The sequence below is a fragment of the Procambarus clarkii genome, chromosome 83, assembly GCF_040958095.1.
Source record: "Procambarus clarkii isolate CNS0578487 chromosome 83, FALCON_Pclarkii_2.0, whole genome shotgun sequence".
NCBI classification, from domain to species: Eukaryota; Metazoa; Arthropoda; class Malacostraca; order Decapoda; family Cambaridae; genus Procambarus; species Procambarus clarkii.
The window spans coordinates 19,871,971-19,892,358 of record NC_091232.1 but is presented as its reverse complement, the minus strand read 5'-3'; positions in this window follow the sequence as shown (position 1 = coordinate 19,892,358).

Sequence of the window (20,388 nt, the reverse complement as noted above, 5' to 3'; positions counted from 1 at the left end):
AGGGCGGTACCTGGAGATAGATATTATACACGGGACCACACTGTAGTATCATAATGTATATATAGTAGACTGACTAGAGTATGTAACCGGTCAGTGTAGAGATTTACCATATAAGTGATCCAGCCTGTCGATTCTATATAATCGTTCAGACTGGATTAATGCCATAGAGTATCGTAAAATTATAATCTTTAGAGGTAGGCAGGCCTGGTTGCAGGGATGTCAGTGGGGGCCCTGAGGTCTGTGTAGTTAGTTACATTTACCTGATGATATAATTTTCATTGATTATGTGAATGCCATTTTTATGTGTTCATTTGCATGTTTATGTACTGTGTTGTGTGGTGAGTCAGTAGATGTGATTGCTGACTGATTGCCTAATGATGTCATTAGCATGTGGGGTATGCTGACGGCATCATTATGTTGCAGGTTTGTGCAGTGTTGTTACCAGTTTATACGATATTATTGCCCCAGGAACTGTGTTGAGGGTTTAAGGGACCTCAAGGATTATTCAGGGGAATTCACAGTACTTAATGAGAGCAGGCAATAGATGGGATAATTGCCTTGCTGAGGTAAGTGTGTGTGTTCACAGTAGTCCTTTGCAACAGGTGCAAGATAAGGGGGGGGGGCAGTAATATTAGTATACTCTTGTGTGTTGCACAACCGTGTGTCATTATTGTGTGGGCACAGTAATTAGCGAGTTGCAGTAGCCGCAACCATATGTGGGCAGTGCATTTATGATGTTGCATGCCATTGTAGTGTGACCTATGTAACGCTGGGGTTACTTTGTTTCTTTAAGTTGTGTTGAGGACTTAAGGATTCAGTGAGTTAATTAAGTAAAGGGGTAATTAACTGGATAAGGGGTGCACACTTAGTATTGTGGAGTGAGTGAGGGCTGTTATGAGAGAAAACAGCGTTGAGCTTGAGTGAGATACGTCTCGGGAGTAATTAATTGTCCGTGTGACAACTAATTGACCACTATACGTAATTATGTAGTTAGACTTCTCATCATGAATTTACGTAGTGGGAGAGGATCTGTCAGAGGCTGTCAGTATTTGTGTTAACGTAATTTGCTCGAGACTAATTACCTTTCTGGGGTATAGCAATTAGTGGCTCAGGTTAATTAGTGGAGTAATTAACATTGGAGAGCTCCGATGACTCGGTAAAGCGAGGTCATGGAGCTAGCATAAATCGTTGTATTAATCATATCCTGTCTGAGGACAGTGGATTAGTGGCACATCTTGTTAATTAGGGTAATTAACTCCTTTCCCGTGAATTCACAGTGTTTGATGAGACCTGCTTAGGCAGTGCAGAGTGAGACGTATTTATGGATGATTAATTATCGGTCCTGGTGACAGTTAATTAATTGCTCAGAATTAATTAGGGAATTAATTAGGGTAATTACCACTCACTAGTAATTTTTTGACACAGACTGTTGAGAAGCTACCAAGTTAGGGTAGGCTTAGTTAACGTAACTCAATGGGGATGTAATTAGTGGTCCGATTGACCTTAATTGAGAATTACTCACTGAATACTTGCAAGGAGTCAAGTGTGGTGTAATATATGTTTGAGTTATTGTTAACAAGAGAGAGACAAGTGTTAAAGATTAACGTAGAGTATCATCCTGTTGTTGTCTAGTGTGAGACAATTGTTTGTGATTACCATAGTAGTTTGTTGCTGACTGCTGCGATCAGTCAATTAACGTAATTAATCACTTAAGGCAATTTCTTTTGGTTGTTGTCTGGTGACGAGAGTAGAGTCATCTAGGGATCTGTGGAGCTGTGTCCCAGAATCCCGCCTTGCCTGTCTTTGTTACTGTTTACAACAGTGCAACTTCTTGTAGGGAGTTGCAAAGAGTGTTCACACTGGGTTGTGATAGGAGGGAGTCACTGTTGGACTACCCTCCTAGTTACGTGGGTCTCTCCGGGGGAGCGGGATGACCCCTAAGTTTGTGATTATAGTAGCTGTCAGGGAAACCGAGACACTATTGATTGCATGCTTGTGTCTTTGTCTTCAGTGGATATCCTTCATTTGTTCAGTTAGTTCATGTTGTCAGCCCGAAGTGTCAGCAAGATGGAGCCTGCTGTCACTTCTCGAGGGGCTGTTGAATAGCTGTGTTGCAAATGCCACTTGATGTACAATAACGTAACCATTCGCTGTGGTGTAACTTAGTCTGTGATATCTTTCTTTGTTTTGCTATATTGCGTCATCAGTGGGCACACCTGTGTTCAGGTTAGTTCAGTATGCAGCCTCACAACAAGGGTTGCTATTTAGCTGTTTGTTATCGTGCCACTGGATGGACATTAACGTAACGTAAACTCGGTAATGTAGTAGTTAGTCTCTTGTTATTAATAAATTGTTATGTTATAGAAAACGGTCTTTGATGTCAACCCTTCAACCATATTATTCCACCATATTTCTGCATATTATTATTAAATGTTGATGTGATCTTGATATGGCGGCTGTTCTTGGGAATTCGAATTCCAATTCATAGCGCCACATCAAATATAAATATTTGATTGTGAGAACCCGTCGGTTACCCTTTATTAGTTTTAACGTCCTGTTTAACTAGGAGGAGCCAGCGGCCTATTGTGGACAGGTTTTCACGCTTGGTGGTGGAGGCCTGGCGGTTTGCTCCCGCTTTTCCTTTTTCTATTGGACTCATGCTTAACTGCCGTGAGCAGCCTTTAAACTTGTAGTCCACCTCCTAAGGGAGGTAGGCGTAGAAAAAAATCTCACAGTGGGAGAGTTAAGGCATCACTCAAAGTATCTACACTGAAAAGAAGCTGCATTGTTTCATGATTACTAGCGTCTCCGATCAAAGAAAAAGGCAATCACGGCTCAGCGGTTGTATGGCGCAAGAGCTATCTTCGGGTACCTGACATTTTGGTTTAGGCCCAATAAGTGTGTGAGGAGGAGAGGCGTCCCTTCGCTGGCCAGCAGCAAGGCTACAAATGTCACTTTTAATTTACTAGTGCAGGTGATAACCAAGTTTTAGACCCACCTGGCGTGTGTGTGTGTGCGTGTGTCCCATATTGGCTATTAAGCTTCGTAAATGAAGCAAGTCCAATTACACTACCGACAACGAGCGCAAGCGCAGGGGAGGACCCCACAAACGTTCATCCCCTTTCGCAGCCTAAGCCTACACTGACTCAGTAGAAAAAAGAAAAATCCTGAACCGACGCCCACCCAGACGGGGTGGGTCTGTCCGCAAGATGCACCTGCAAGATGGCTCTCTACTCGACTATGTAACCAGATACAAATTCCTTGGTCTTGAGGTCCTACTGTACAGCAGTGTTGTAGCTAGACTGGGTCGCCAATGTAGAGAGAGGCTCCGTGCTCTCAAGGATGTGGCAGGCTACCATCCAAGGTATGGCACAATTGTGAGAATTGGCAAAATGATGTATCTCTCATATGTTAGATCTCCAATCGATTATGCTGCACCTATGCTTGCACTAGTGTCTGAGAAAATGCTTGAAGGGTTGGAAAAGATGCAAAACGAAGCCATGAGGATTTTCCTCGGATGCCCCCGTACAACTATATCACTAAACACAAGGAAGGAACTTGATATTTCATATGTAAGTGATCGTATCACTGAAATTAATGCTTTAATTGGTATCAAGATGCTTAGGCTAACCCACCCTAACCCCTGCACTGAAGCCCTCCAAGCCTTCTTTCTTGAAGGTCAGAATCCCTCCAAATGAATTGTAAAAACCGCCACTGTGGTCAGAATGTATTATATTCATCACCTCTACCAAGATTGACAACAACGACACTTTCCTGTCCCATGGGAGATTACACCTTTCCAAATTACGGGGTCTCCTCTTTTCCACCCAAGAAGCTGATAAAAGAACAAGCCTTGCTTCGATAAGAAGCAAAGATCAATGCCTTAAGCCAAATTGATGCTTTAGTCAGTGAGTGCTCCCATTCCCAAATTATTTACACAGATGGCTCCTTGCAACAGTCCCATGATGCAGCTGGAAGTGCAGTTGTTGTGACAGGGAGAGATGGTTCCTTCTCCCATGAGTGTGGAGCGCGTCTAAGTAACTGGGCCTCCACTCTTCAAACAGAATTGGTTGCCATAATCCTTGCACTCGAGCGCGTATATGAATCCAAAGTTGACACGCTAATTGTAAGTGACTCCTTGTCATCCTTGACTGCCCTCAGCTCCCCAAGGCATAACTGTGACGTGCATATCTCTGAAGCTAGACACAGATATGGTGAAATAATCAATGATGGAGTCAAAGTTTGTCTCCTGTGGATTCCTTCCCAAATTGGTCTCCGAATGCATGATAGAACTAATGCGTTAGCCAAGACTTTCACTCATAACACGGAATTGATTACAATCTTGGACTGTCTTTGAGCAGCCTGAGGGCAGTAATATTCCGGGAACATCAACAAGATCTCGTAAACTTGATGTAAAAATAAAATTCCCACCAGTTACTCCATCTATCATCATTCAATTATGCAGGAGGTACCGCACGTCCATCGATCATCCAATAAGGTTAGCAGACCTCTAGATGTTACCACTGCTAGGCTTAGGCTCGGCTATAAGTACCACTGGGAGTTTGTAACATCTACAGATGTAGATTTGACTAAATGTAAACTCTGTCATCAGAACTACTCGCATACATTGCGTCATTATATAATGAAATGAAAAAAATGCGAAATTCAGAGATAACACCATCAATAGAGTCCAAGAATTATGTAAGTACTTCATTCATAATGATGTACTGCTGGGAATCTAAGGAAAGTATCCAAAATTTGCTTACTATAGGTAATGCATGCACATGACTGTAAAGCTGCCGCCCTGTTGGGTGGGAGTGGAGCAAGACTAGTAACTGTGTAAATCACCATAGATGTAAAGTGCCTTGTATAGTGACTGTTGTGAACCTCTTGTTGAATCACTTGTGATATTAAACGAATATCGGTGTGTGTATATGTATTTGTGTAAATGATATATATATATATATATATATATATATATATATATATATATATATATATATATATATATATATATATATATATATATATATATATATATATATATATATATATGTCGTACCTAGTAGCCAGAACGCACTTCTCAGCCTACTATACATGGCCCGATTTGCCTAATAAGCCAAGTTTTCATGAATTAATGTTTTTTCGACTACCTAACCTACCTAACCTAACCTAACCTAACTTTTTCGACTGCCTAACCTAACCTAACATATAAAGATAGGTTAGGTTAGGTTAGGTAGGGTTGGTTAGGTTCGGTCATAAATCTACGTTAATTTTAACTCCAATAAAAAGCAATTGACCTAATACATAATGAAATGGGTAGCTTTATCATTTCATAAGAAAAAAATAGAGAAAATATATTAATTTATGAAAATTTGGCTTATTAGGCAAATCGGGCATTGCATAATAGGCTGAGAAGTGCGTTCTGGCTACTAGGTACGACATATATATATATATATATATATATATATATATATATATATATATATATATATATATATATATATATATATATATAAATATATATATAAATGTCTAAATGCTAGAAAAAGCCCTTAACCTCTCTCTCGATGACCTACAGTGGAAACAAGCCTCTCTTCCCGTAAGACTTGGGGGCCTCGGAGTTCGAACAGCAACGCAAATCGCTGTTCCAGCCTTCCTGTCCTCCTTATCAGCATCCGACGACCTTGTGAAGGAAATTCTACCTGCCCACTTACATCAGCTGGCAGGTGTACATGATCCCAATTTTACACGCTGTGCCACAGAGTGGGCCTCTCGTGCATGCCAATCACCTCAACCACCATCCCCAAAAGCCCACAAGCAATCCAGCTGGGATGGCCCCATTGTAGACCAAGTTGCTGCAGAGTGCCTGGGTGCTGCAACAACACAACACGACATTGCTCGCCTCACAGCAGTAGCAGCACCACATGCAGGGGATTTCCTGTTAGCAACCCCAATGTCGGCAACTGGCACGCGTGTCACACCACACGCCCTCCGAATTGCTGTGGCCCTCCGCCTTGCTGCCCCAATCCACACCAGATATAGGTGTATTTGCGGCGAGGTGGTGGCTGACAGGTACGGCCACCATGGCCTACTCTGCCAAAGCGCAGGGGGATGGCACTCGAGGCACAGTGAAGTTAACGACATCATCAAGAGGAGCCTCACCACAGCTGGATGCCCAGCTGAAAGAGAGCCCCATTACCTAACGCCCCGTAACTCTGATGCTCTTATTGGTCGCCCGGATGGTATCACAGTGAACCCCTGGAAGAATGGCAAGCAGTTGGTATGGGACTACACGTGCGTATCAACCCTGGCTAACACCTACATTAACCTCAGTGTTGCACAACCAGGTGGCGCTGCCACCCACAGGGAAGCAGCCAAATCCCGTAAGTATAGAGAACTGGATCACCACTACAATTTTGTCCCCATTGCTTCTGAGACACTCGGCGCCTGGGGTAAAAGTGCTACCAGTTTTTTGAAGGAACTGGGTTCTAGGCTCATTGAAACAACAAGGGACCCAAAAGCTGCAAGCTTTCTTTTCCAGCGCCTCAGTGTGGCGATACAGAGGGGAAATGCGCACTGCATCCAGGGTTCCTGCCCGCCATCTGAGGAGCTGGAGGAACTCGACAACCTATGATAACCATCTTTGTAACCCATATGTAACTCCTTTTTTGTAACAAAGTTCAAATAAAGTAAATATATATGTGTACATACAAAAGAATGGGGGTGGTAGGAGAAGATAATATTAGTGTTCAGTGAGAAACCACAAGGTCTCCTTTGAATACTTTTTATTTTCTTCTCCGAGGCTATGGGTCCCCACATTGGCACCAGAGGTGGTACCCTCACAAATTTTATATATACATATATATATATATATATATATATATATATATATATATATATATATATATATATATATATATATATATATATATATATATATATATATATATATACAACTTTAGAACACTTTCCCACCAGGAGACTCGAACCCTAGCCAGCACAGAAGCCTTCCAGCAACCGGCATAACAGGTACGCCTTAACCCACTCCACCACCTGCTCAGACCCCTAAAAGAGATGGTAATTTCAGAGTATTTATACACTCCAAAGACCACCACCTCCCAAGAGCACTAGAGCAAGTGAGGGGTCATTTTTACGTTTTTTCATCAAGTCCCTGTTAATATGGGAGAACACTGTGTCTATGCTTAAGGCATAACTCTCCTAAACACGAGAGTGAAGTATACAACTTTAGAACACTTTCCCACCAGGAGACTCGAACCCTAGCCAGCACAGAAGCCTTCCAGCAACTCGCATAACAGGTACGCCTTAACCCACTCCACCACCTGCTCAGACCCTTAAAAGAGATGGTAATTTCAAAGTATTTATACACTCCAAAGACCACCACCTCCCAAGAGCACTAGAGCAAGTGAGGGGTCATTTTTACGTTTTTTCATCAAGTCCCTGTTAATATGGGAGAACACTGTGTCTATGCTAAAGGCACAACTCTCCTAAACACGAGAGTGAAGTATACAACTTTAGAACACTTTCCCACCAGGAGACTCGAACCCTAGCCAGCACAGAAGCCTTCCAGCAACTGGCATAACAGGTACGGCTTAACCCACTCCACCACCTGCTCAGACCAGTAAAAGAGATGGGAAGCTGCCCTTTCTAGATGTAACAGTCATGGAAAAGGGCGGAGGTTTCCACACTGCAGTCTACACTAAGGAAACAAACATAGGAATGTGCCAAAATGCCAACAGCGACTGCCCTGACAGGTACAAGAGGAGTGTTGTTAACGCATATGTCGACCGTGCTCTCAGCCACAGCTCAGAATGGAAGCAAGTCGACGAAGAACTCTGTAGGGTAAGGCAGGTCCTAGTCAATAACGGCTTCTCCAATGGTTTCATCGAAGACATCATAAGAAGGAAAGTGAAAAGCCATGCAACCTCTGAAGAGACAACTAACACAACACCTATACCCCCTATTAGACTATTTTACAGGAACTTCTTTTCCACAGCTCATAAAACAGAGGAAAGGGTCCTGAAAGATATTGTTAATAGAAACGTTATCCCTACAGACAAAAATCAGAGGATACAACTGACGATTTACTATAAAACCAGAAAAACGGCCAGCCTACTCATGAGAAACTCTCCAGACACAAAACAGAACGCTTTAAAAGAGACTAACGTCGTCTATGCCTTCAAATGCCCACTTGGGGACTGTAAGCTCCAAAAAACCCAGTATATAGGCAAGACAACAACATCTCTATCTAGGCGTTTAACGATGCATAAGCAACAGGGCTCCATTAAGGAACATATAATCTCTTCCCACAACCAAACCATCGCCAGAGAAATCCTAGTAAACAACACAGAAATCATCGATAGATACAGCGATAGCAGGCGGCTTGACGTTTGCGAGGCACTACACATCAAGAAGTCAACACCAGCAATCAACAGCCAATTATTGCACAACTATATTCTACCCACCTCAAGACTCCGCTCCAATATAGAAGCATCAAGAAATATGGACCAATAGGCTTTCTACAAACACTTCTATTCAATACCCATTGTTTGTGTTCTGTCTTGTGTTGATACTTTTAATACCCTATTAATATCCCCTTTTGTTCTGTCTTGTGTTAATGCCACATCACCCCTCCCACCTCACTCAAATGTAGATATAAAATCAGAGATACGTAAGTTCTATTCAGTTGTGTATTTGTGAACTAAAAGTCTTTGAAAATGTAATAAGTTTTACGAAACGCGCCCGTGTCGCGTCAGACTAGAAATAAAAATGAATTTTGGAGAATTGATTTATGATTTACCTCCAACAGTGAAGCGTAATGTACGAAAGATTGAGAAAATTCGTGTTAGAATTATTAATCTTACTTTTTCGGTCATATTTAATAATATATATATATATATATATATATATATATATATATATATATATATATATATATATATATATATATATATATATATATATATATATATATAAGGCACAACTCTCCTAAACACGAGAGTGAAGTATACAACTTTAGAACACTTTCCCACCAGGAGACTCGAACCCTAGCCAGCACAGCACAGAAGCCTTCCAGCAACTGGCATAACAGGTACGCCTTAACCCACTCCACCACCTGCTCAGACCCCTAAAAGAGATGGTAATTTCAGAGTATTTATACACTCCAAAGACCACCACCTCCCAAGAGCACTAGAGCAAGTGAGGGGTCATTTTTACGTTTTTACGTTACGTTCTGTGGGAAGACACAGTGTCTCTGCTTAAGGCACAACTCTCCTAAACATCTCTTTTAAGGGTCTGAGCGGGTGGTGGAGAGGGTTAAGGCGTACCTGTTATGCCAGTTGCTGGAAGGCTTCTGTGCTGGCTAGGGTTCGAGTCTCCTGGTGGGAAAGTGTTCTAAAGTTGTATACTTAACTCTTGTGTTTAGGAGAGTTGTGCCTTAAGCAGAGACACTGTGTCTTCCCATATTAACAGGGACTTGATGAAATTAACGTCTAAATGACCCCTCACTTGCTCTGGTGCTCTTGGGAGGTGTTGATCTTTGGGGTATTTAAATACTCCGAAATTACCATCTCTTTTAAGGGTCTGAGCGGGTGGTGGAGAGGGTTAAGGCGTACCTGTTATGGTAGTTGCTGGAAGGCTTCTGTGCTGGCTAGGGTTCGAGTCTCCTGGTGGGAAAGTGTTCTAAAGTTGTATACTTAACTCTCGTGTTTAGGAGAGTTGTGCCTTAAGCAGAGACACTGTGTCTTCCCATATTAACAGGGACTTGATGAAATTAACGTCTAAATGACCCCTCACTTGCTCTGGTGCTCTTGGGAGGTGTTGATCTTTGGGGTATTTAAATACTCCGAAATTACCATCTCTTTTAAGGGTCTGAGCGGGTGGTGGAGAGGGTTAAGGCGTACCTGTTATGCCAGTTGCTGGAAGGCTTCTGTGCTGGCTAGGGTTCGAGTCTCCTGGTGGGAAAGTGTTCTAAAGTTATATATATATATATATATATATATATATATATATATATATATATATATATATATATATATATATATATATATATATATATATATATATATATATATATATATATATATATATATATATATATATATATATATATATATATATATATATATATATATATATATGCAATTGACGATCACAAAACACTGATCATTTTATGCGGAAAATCCACAGAGAAATATGAAATGAGGTGAACGTTTCGGCTTTGTTAAAGCCTTTTGTCAACACCAGACTGACTGAGTCAGTCAGTCTGGTGTTGACAAAGGCTTTAACAAAGCCGAAACGTTCACCTCATTTCATATTTCTCTGTGGATTTTCCGCATATATATATATATATATATATATATATATATATATATATATATATATATATATATATATATATATATGTTACAGTCACTAACGACTGTAACATATATATATATATATATAATAATATATGCTCTATATAGCCACTTTGAAGAAAGTGGCTCTATAGAGCAAAATAAAAACGAAGGGAGGTGAACGAAACACCATTTCCTTCACCAATGTATTATATTATCACCGTTAAAAATATATATGTAGCCAAATTAATAGACTTACAACACGAATATTTACAATAGTGTCACTTTCGCACAGGACACTCAAAACACACACAATGCAGTGTTCGTTAAGGCCAGTGTTTCCCCCCACACTCGGTACCTTTTTCCAACTGTACTGAGTAGCACTGGCGAGTTTCACCTTGTACGTGGATCGATCCACAGAGTGTCACGAGGTGCCTCTACCCCACTATAGCCCTCCAACTGCACGCTGGCAGAGGACTTTAACCACACGCTGCACAGGGTCACGCCACTATGTACAGGGATAGTTATCCCCTGGCAGGAGTCCCTAGCGGCAGGAGTCCCTAGCGGCAGGCTAGCAGCACTTCACGATAGGCACCTCCTTGTTGTCAGGTACTCCCCCAAGACAATTCTCGGGTACGCCGATCTCTATCCACACTGCGAAATCCAACAGCCAACACACTGCTAAGATCAGCGTCGGCTTCCGGGGTCTTCTTCTTGGACCAAGCGGAGAGTACTAGGATCACCCAAGGTAAATTGCCATCCTCAGTACCACTGCTGCCCCACGTCACTTCTATGGACACAGACACATCATCAGTTAAATGGAAGGTACTGGTGAAACCAGGAAATAATACTTACTCACTGGGGAATTGACATCGTGTCCCGTAGCACAATAGATGGCGCTGATCTGGAGCCGCCACCTCACCAGAGGTCATCCACAGCGACCTCTGTCTGACCAAGGTAGGAATCTTGAGCCACTTATTACGATCACTCCACCACCAAAAGATGGCGTTGCCTACATAGCGTCCAATATCAGGGAATTTCGGGTGCGGACTCGTAGATGGCGCTGGAACTGCCACTCTACCCCCCTGACAAGGGCGACGAGTCCGTAACAATATATATATTGTTACGGATGCATGTGTACTCACCTATTTGTGCTTGCGGGAGTTGAGCTCTGGCTCTTTGGTCCCGCCTCTCAACTGTCAATCAACTGGTGTACAGGTTCCTGAGCCTGCTGGGCTCTATCATATCTTCACTGGAAACTGTGTATGGAGTCTGCTTCCATCACTTCACTTCCTAATGCATTCCATTTGTCAACCACTCTGACACTAAAAATTTTCTTACTAACGTCTCAATGGTTCATTTGGGCACTCAGTTTCCACCTGTGTCCCCTAGTGCATGTGCCCCTTGTATTAAATAGTCATTCTTTATCTACCCTTTTAATTCCTCTGAGAACCTTGAATGTGGTGATTATGTCCCATCTAACTTGTCCTGTCTCCCAGTGACGTGAGGTTTAATTCCCGTAGTCTCTCCTCGTAGCTCATACCCCTCAGTTCGGGTACTAGTCGGTGGCCAACCTTTGAACCTTTTCCAGTTTAGTCATATGCATGACTAGATTTGGACGCCGTGCTGGAGCTGCATACTCCAGGATTGGTCTGACATATGCGGTTTACAAAGTTCTGAAAGATTCCTTACACAAGTTTCAAAAGGCCGTTATTATGCTAGCCAACTTGGCATATGCCGCTGTGTATGTACTCACCTATTTGTGCTTGCGGGTGTTGAGCTTTCACAAATAGGTGAGTACACACACAGCAGCATATGCCAGGTTGGCTAACATAAGAACGGTGTGTGTGTGTGTGTGTGTGTGTGTGTGTGTGTGTGTGTGTGTGTGTGTGTGTGTGGGTGTGTGTGTGTATGGGATATCCTTGGTAAGTGAGAGTGGCAGATAACCATAGACATTGTGTGGTCAATGTGTGTGTGTGGGGGGGGAGGAGGGTGGAGGGTCCAACCCACCCTCCAACATGTGGGCAGAACACCACTTCACTCATCAACACTCCCCCAGCCTCCAGCTGGTGCTTGTAGATGCCCCATCTAACACATGGCTCGCAAAAGCCTGCAATTCCTGAGATATTTAAACTCCTCATGACAGTGGCGTCTCACCAATATAAACTGTATTGGATTTTATCCCGAAATAACAATATACTGACTAGATGTATATGTATGTATGTATGTATGTATGTATGTATGTATGTATGTATGTATGTATGTATGTATGTATGTATGTATGTATGTATGTATGTATGTATGTGTGTATGTGTGTATGTATGTATGTATGTATGTATGTATGTATGTATGTATGTATGTATGTATGTATGTATGTATGTATGTATGTATGTATGTATGTATGTATGTATGAATGTATGTATGTATGTATGTATGTATATGTGTATGTATGTATGTATGTATGTATGTATGTATGTATGTATGTATGTATGTATGTATGTATGTATGTATGTATGTATGTATGTATGTATGTATGTATATATGTATGTATGCATGAATGTATTCCTCATCACGCCAAAGACTGCCTCTCTATCATCTAGTTTAAGATAAAATAACAACTAAGTACTACATAATCAACTCCATGTAACCTACCTTACCTACTAAGTGCCAACCTATATAATTTAAATTCATGCTGTTGATCTCAGCCTTGTCTTAGTTTTTAAGTATTTTCTGAACCTGTCCTCTTACAAATTATGTTTGAATTTGACCGTTTGCCCGTATGGCCGAATATGGACGTAATTTGAAAATGAAAAATAATTGAAAATAAATTTTGGAGTTTTTTCTTCCAAAACAGTAAGTTAAGGGTCCTCTGGTAGGTTAGTAGGGCAGGAAGTTCTCCTAAGGTTTCAAAACGTCATGAAAACCGTCAATTGAAAGTTTCCTCTCCTAACCTTACCGAGTAAGCCGGAGGACTTACAACAGAAAACGTGATAGTACTTCACTTTCGTGAGCCAATTTAATGTTAAATGACGTTCATTTTGGCCATAGCGCGCATACAGGTTTAGAGCAACGTAATTTTATGAGGACGGGTTGGCCCCAAATGGTGTGGGTATTGGTAGCTTTAAGAATAGTATATACTAGCTCTATCTACAAATCCAGCATGCTAATTGTAACTCAATATGTTTGTATGTACTTTTATCTACATAAACTATTTATTTATTCATATTTTTGTATACATGTACCTGACATGGGTGATGGAGCCATCATCCATCACCCATGACCTAAATGGATGTCATGGTGAAGGAAACCATTTAGGACCTCAACCCGTGACCTGTAGCTGACCCCATACCCCAACCCGTGAGCTGTAGTTGACCCCATACCCCAACCCATCAGCTGTAGCTGACCCCATACCCCAACCCATGAGCTGTAGCTGACCCCATACCCCAACCCATGAGCTGTAGCTGACCCCATACCCCAACCCATGAGCTGTAGCTGACCCCATATCCTAACCCATGAGCTGTAGCTGACCCCATACCCCAACCCATGAGCTGTAGCTGACCCCATACCCCAACCCATGAGCTGTAGCTGACCCCATACCCCAACCCATGAGCTGTAGCTGACCCCATACCCCAACCCATGAGCTGTAGCTGACCCCATATCCCAACCCATGAGCTGTAGCTGACCCCATACCCCAACCCATGAGCTGTAGCTGACCCCAACCCATGAGCTGTAGCTGACCCCATACCCCAACCCATGAGCTGTAGCTGACCCCATACCCCAACCCATGAGCTGTAGCTGACCCCATACCCCAAACCCATGAGCTGTAGCTGACCCCATACCCCAACCCATGAGCTGTAGCTGACCCCATACCCCAACCCATGAGCTGTAGCTGACCCCATACCACAACGCGTGAGCTGTAGCTGACCCCATACCCCAACCCATGAGCTGTAGCTGACCCCATACCCCCAACCCGTGAGCTGTAGCTGACCCCATACCCCAACCCATGAGCTGTAGCTGACCCCATACCCCAACCCATGAGCTGTAGCTGACCCTATACCTCAACCCATGAGCTGTAGTTGACCCCATACACCCAACCCATGAGCTGTAGCTGACCCCATACCTCAACCCATGAGCTGTAGCTGACCCCATACCTCAACCCATGAGCTGTAGCTGACCCCATACCTCAACCCATGAGCTGTAGCTGACCCCATACCCCAACCCATGAGCTGTAGCTGACCCCATACCTCAACCCATGAGCTGTAGTTGACCCCATACACCAACCCATGAGCTGTAGCTGACCCCATACCCAAACCCATGAGCTGTAGCTGACCCCATACCTCAACCCATGAGCTGTAGCTGACCCCATACCTCAACCCATGAGCTGTAGCTGACCCCATACCTCAACCCATGAGCTGTAGCTGACCCCATACCCCAACCCATGAGCTGTAGCTGACCCCATACCTCAACCCATGAGCTGTAGTTGACCCCATACACCAACCCATGAGCAGTAGCTGACCCCATACCCAAACCCATGAGCTGTACTCACCTAATTGTGCTTGCAGGAGTTGAGCTTGGGCTCTTTGGTCCCTCCTAGAGTACCGGACGCCATAGGCAGTACCGGACGGCTATGGGGGAGTACCGCACCCCGTTAGCCATCTTCTGGGCGGTATTTGTGGGAAAATCCTAGCAGACATTTATTTATTTTTATTATATTTTTCGTTAACTTCAGTATTGAATTATGATTTTAAATTGACTGTATATTTTGATTCAGCCTGCCAGAATTTATCTGCAAATAGTTTGAAAGGATATTTACAACTTATACCACAATGTGTGGATATATATTAAGTTGTAAATATTTACCTCTAGCTTTATATAAATTATACCACCTACGGTGGTAATTAGACTACATTGGTTAGTATTACTGTCATCTTATAATTATATTAGTATACAATTTAGAATGTCTCAGTTGTGTGGTTGATATAGCCTGGTAGGCAGTGTTATAGTTGTTGCCTCCAACGTCTGTTAGGGTGTGGCACATGTGCTTCAGAGTGTCATGTAATGGCGGCCTAGCACTGTGGTGTCTGTGGACCAACAAGGGTAGCAAGACACATCACAGTTTATGTGGGCCAGCTCACCTTCTAATTATTCCAGATCACGAATGACCTGCCGAAGGAATGGCTCCATCAACATATAAAGTACAGCTGTGACATGAAATATTTGTGTGTTGCTGAGGAACACTTCTCATTGTGTTTGGGTTTTCGTATGCTAATAACCGGCTTCCTATCCAATATTTAATGGTGATCACTACCAATAAAAGAATATAAGGCGGTCAGGAACTTTGCTGCTGTAGGGGTTACAATGGCAGTTTCTTGGTTGATGACTCATATTTTGGGAGTCTTTGACGAGTTGTGCATGCTGTGAGGAGCCCTCTCTGTTTCTCTCTCTCTCTGAGACAATAACTTGCCTGCCCCTCCCTTGAGGGGATGTTCCAACAATGTTTTGTTCCAATAATCTGCTGGACCTAGATTCAGGAAGCTCTGTGTATTTCTTCGTAAGTGGGTTTGCTACGAAGATTCCTAAGTGCACCTTAAGAAGATGCTTAGGTGCGATTCAGTAAGGTATACTTAGGAAGAAAATTGTTGGTTCACCTGCGTGCCGATAGAGGTCACTACTGTGTTTCGTTTGGCCAATCAGAGAGCAGCAACATTCTTCATATTGAAGATTTAGCGCTGGCTTATCGGAGCTCTACTGCCTCCTATTTACGTCGAATTTTCTTATAAAATTAGTATATTTCGAAGTAAAACAATGTTTTTTCAACTTCTACAGCCAGCACCGACATTGTAGTAAACAAATATGTTACATTTGTTGTTTATCTACGCAATTCTAAGAGATACTGTGTAGCTGTCCTTGTTGCTCGGAAGATGCGCTGACAATTATTGTATATATTTACTGAATTTACCCAATGGCCACTAACTATCTAGTGACCTCGAAGAGGACAGAAAGCCGGCGGCTTGTTAAAGGGCCCGCCAATTGAATTAATGTTATTTTTTAGCTGGAATTTGGCATTTACGACTTCAGCGGGTAGGCGGTTCAATGGGTTTATAGCCCTCTTGGTGGAAAAAAAACATCTGTTTTCAGTCCTACTTGAGAGAACATATTCTCCAACACTCTATCTGTGATTGTCCTGTTATCAGTGACTTCATACCAAATGGTATGAGGTACTTTGAGCTCTGTAATTACTTCATACACTCAGGAATATTGGAAGACATTCTTGTGCTGCACCCAGATTTTGCCAGTGGAGGCTAATAGATCAAGTATTTTGTTCTCTCCAAATTCCATGTATGACCGGCCATCCTGTGAGGTGAGGATGTTGGGTGAGCTTGTAGCTGGTTTTTGATCTACACTGTGTGGTCCTTTATACAGAATAGGGAAGCAGCACATTGCTGTGTATACCTAAACATGTTTAAAAATACATTGTTTGAGAGGAGTTTTGTAGAAACTGGTAAGAGTAATTATAATATAATGTTTCCATGATTCAGTGCTTACCTCTTGTGAAAATTGCTTAGAGTTGTTTAGTCAGAGTTGATTTGTTTTTTGTATTGAGGCTGGTATTTTCTAAATTGATTCCATGTACAGTATGTCTAACCATCCTGTGAGATGGGAGTATTAGATAAACTTATAGCTAGTTTTTTATCTACACTGTGTAATATTCCATATAGAATAGGGTAGCAGCACATTGCTGTGTATACCTAATCTTCTTAATAAAAAAAATCAGAAATAAAGATTTTAAATTATAGTTTGTATTATTACAAATACAGTACTGTATTATCCTTATTAAATCATGTTGACCATGGATCATTAAGATCTCATGTTGATATGTAATACAAGTCATATTTCTTTTGAACTGCTAATCCATGCTAATCATTCATTAAATTGTGCATTATGTCTTAATTTTTCACTTCCTTGGATATACTGTACAGTACAAAAAGATAGGATAAAAATAAACCAGTAATATTTCTTTCATTATATTTTTCATTTAAATAACTGCATCAATATTTTTACAGCTGACAGGATTTGTTTTCCCATACAGGTGCATTATTTGTTAAAAAAAATTTGGTTTGTTGTTACACACAATGGTGCTACATAGCCTTCCCAGCTTAGTGCCTTCTTTTAATACTTACTGATTAAAAAATAAATAATAAATGCATTTTATTCAGGAAAAGTACATACAGTTGATTTACAAACATAATGTTGGATTTATAGGCAGAGCTAGTACATACAATACCTAAAGCCACTAATACTCATAGCATTTCGGGCAAGGTGTGGGGGGAAAAAAACACAGACTAAAACTTAATAGTAATCGGGATTAGGTATAAATTGTGTTGAAAGAAGGAATAAAAATACAAAAAGGGGGTTAACATAGCATAAATCAGCAATTGCACATGTTGGTGAACAGCGTTGTTTAAAAAATAGCAAGACATGGGTTGACATTTAGGAGGTAAGTTAGGTTACATGCAGTTAATTAGGCAGTACTTGGTTTAACTCTTAAACTGGTTGAGAGAGGTACAGCCTTTGATATGATTCGGGAGGTCATTCCACATTATGGGTCCCTTGATTTGTAGAGCACTTCTAGTTTGGTTACACACAGCCAAATTGAGTAACAGGAAGAGGTCTTGGACACAACTTTGTTCCATGCTAAATGTAGAGGAATCAGCTGAGTATTCCTCAAATAAAATAAGTTGCCTCAGCTTATAAGGTAAATAAAATAAGCATTTCTCAAATAAGTAGCTGCCTCACCTCACTGCCTTACTGCTACATAGCCTTCCCGGCATGGTGCCTTCTTTTGATAATTACTTGTTGCACACCCAAATTGTATAACAGGAAGAGGTCTTGGACCCCTACTTCCCTTTCTCTTTTTTAGTAGTCTATATAGTCATAATTATAGCTTTAAGTATTCAATGAATAAAGTTTTTGACATTTTTACCCTTTTCCTTACCTAACATCATTTGTGCAGCATATTTTTATTTTATGTCTCACCCAGATTTAATTTCAAAATAAAACCAAACTAAATAAATTAGAAATGGGTATGTATAGCTAAGGTACACCCTTACTACTAGGTGAACAGGGGCATTTGGTGATAGTAAATGATCCCATCAGGCAGGGCTCATCACCTTCTCTCATATTTCATGTTCACCAGTGTTTATTTACTTAATAACTACTGGTATAATATCTTGCTATTATAAAACTAATTCTACTATCATCAAACACATATTTACTTCAAGTTTCAAGCAGAGAATGCATATATAACTAACACGAAGGATTCCTCTTCACTAGATTCACCAGCTATAATATTTTTGTCATGTTCCAATATCATAAATCGATCCCAGTGTTATGTAGTAGAGAAAAAATGACTTATATCCAGTTTACATAAAGCTACGAGTGGTCGAAACCACACTTAAATCCCGGAATGAACTTACGAAGGTTTTTTCACTTAAGGTAGTTAATTGAATACGGACGTAGCCGCCACGAAGGCGCTAAGACGGAAAACGCTCTTAGCTAAGAGGAAAAACCTTCGTAAGTACCTTCCTGAATCCGGCCCCTGGTTCCTACTCTGTCTTAAGGACTAGGGAGGCAAGCTATATTTTCTGGTGTATGGTATAATTATTCAGTCCTAGTGAATACTATTTTATTAAATTTAAACACTAGACTCTGTTTAAAGGAATAATTAGAGTTTAATATATACATGTTGTGAAGATACGTCTTGTTGTGATGACGTCACGGAATCTCCCATTTTTCCAAAAATTCTTAATGGGTAACTATAGTATGTTAACATATATATCAGATTTCCGAGAGTACTTGACTGGGCAGTACTTGATCCTGTAGGCAGTAGTGGACCCAATAAACATCTACAGGTGGTAGTGGACACCTTGGGTCCCATTCCATGGGCAGTACAGGACCCATACCAATTCTGTAGGAGGTAGTGGACCATACACCCATTTTCAAGGCGGTAATCGACCCAATACCCATCCTGATGGGAGCAGTGGACCCCATACCCATCCTGTGGGCAGAGGTGGACCATACACTCATTTTCTGACCAGTAGTGGACCCTATACTCATCCTGTGGTTGTAGTGGACCCCATACCTATCGTATACGTGGTAGTGGACCCCCTACTCATCCTGTGGATGGTAGTGAACCCCATACCTATCCAGTGGGTGATAGTGGACCCCATACTCATCCTTTGGGTGGCAGTGGACCCTATACTCATCCTGTTGGCGCTAGTGGACCCCATACCGATCCTGTGGGCGGTAGTGAACTCCAGCCTCATCCTGTAGGTGGTAGTTGACCCCATACACAACCAACAGGTGGCAGTGGACCCCATACCCATCCTACGGGTGATAGTGGACCCCATACACAGCGTGTGACTAGTTGTGAACCCTAAATCCATCCTGCTAGTGGTAGTGGACTCCATATCCTTCCTGTGGATGATAGTCCAATCCCGTGGGCAGTAGTGGACCCCGCATACTCATCCTGCGGGTGGTAGTGCGCCCCATACTTATCCTGTGTATGTAAGAATGTGTACAAGAATGTAAGAACCCTTGTATTAAAAAAAATATGGGCAGCACTGGGCCACATACCCATCCTGTGGGTGGTTGTGACCCCCATACTCATCCTGAAGGAGGAGGCGCACCCAAACACTCATCCTCTGGGCGGTATTGGACTGCATACCCATCCTTTGGGGTAGCGGACCTCATACCCATCCTGTGGATGGAAGTGGACCTCATAGCCTTCCTGTTGGCGGTAGTGGATCCCATGCCCATGCTGTGGGCAGTAATGCACCCCATACCAAGCATGGGGCGGTAATGGACCCCATACCCATCCTATTGGTGGTAATGGACCCATACCCAACCAACAGGTGGTAGTGGAACCCATACCTATCCTTTTAGGTGGTAGTGAACTCCATAAACATCGTGTGATTTGTTGTGGACCCAAGATTTATCCGGTTTTCAATAGTGTACCCCATAAACATTT